This window comes from Solanum tuberosum, unplaced genomic scaffold (genome assembly GCF_000226075.1).
Source record: "Solanum tuberosum cultivar DM 1-3 516 R44 unplaced genomic scaffold, SolTub_3.0 scf00090, whole genome shotgun sequence".
In the NCBI taxonomy this organism is placed as follows: Eukaryota; Viridiplantae; Streptophyta; class Magnoliopsida; order Solanales; family Solanaceae; genus Solanum; species Solanum tuberosum.
Window position 1 is genome coordinate 595,583 of NW_006239013.1, and position 1,100 is coordinate 596,682.

The following is a 1,100-nucleotide window of genomic DNA, read 5'->3' on the forward strand; positions in this document are numbered from 1 at the left end:
ATTCTATATGGTGGAATAGAGATAGGACGAGTATTATTAATAATATTTATACCGAAGTCTATTTCTCTCTCAGGAGGGATCATTAGTCAAACCAAATGACATGACTAGAAACTTATAATGACCATATCGGGTCCTGAATGTTGTCTTAGGGATGTCACTTTCTCTTACTCTCAATTGATAATAGCCTGATCTTAGGTCTATCTTAGAAAAACAAGTGGCACCCTGAAGTTGATCGAAAAGATCATCAATTCTCGGAAGAGGATACTTATTCTTGATAGTAACCTTGTTTAATTGGCGGTAATCTATACACATTCTAAGAGAACCATTTTTCTTCCTAAAAATAAGATCGGAGCTCCCCAAGGTGAGACACTTGGTCGAATGAAACCTTTCTCAAGAAGGTCTTTCAACTGCTTTTTTAACTCATTTAACTCAGTTGGAGCCATTCTATATGGTGGAATAGAGATAGGACGAGTATTATTAATAATATTTATACCGAAGTCTATTTCTCTCTCAGGAGGGACTCCAGGAAGATCATCTGGAAAGACCTCTGGAAACTCACTCACAACTGGAATTGACTGAATAGGTGGTGTCTCAACACTAGGGTCATTAACTTGGACTAAGTGATAGATGCACCCCTTAGAAACGAACTTTCTCGCCTTAAGGTACAAAATAAAATGACCCTTAGGCACTGTTGAACTACTCCTCCACTCTATAACTGGCTCATTAGGAAACTAGAACTTAACTACTCGAGTTCTACAATCAACTGAGGCGTAACAGGCATGAAGCCAATCCATACCTAGAATAACATCAAAATCTACCATGTCTAACTCGACTAAGTCAGCCATGGTGTCCTTGTGATTGACATGGTACAATCACGATAATCTCTCACCGCTAGAATAGACTAACCAACAGGTGTAGAAACACTGAAGGGCTCAAGAAGTTGCTCATGAATAATATCGAAATTCATAGCAACATAAGGAGTCACAAAAGATAGACTCGCTCCTAGATGACTGAATAGGTGGTGTCTCAACACTAGGGTCATTAACTTGGACTAAGTGATAGATGCACCCCTTAGAAACTAACTTTCTCGCCTTAAGGTA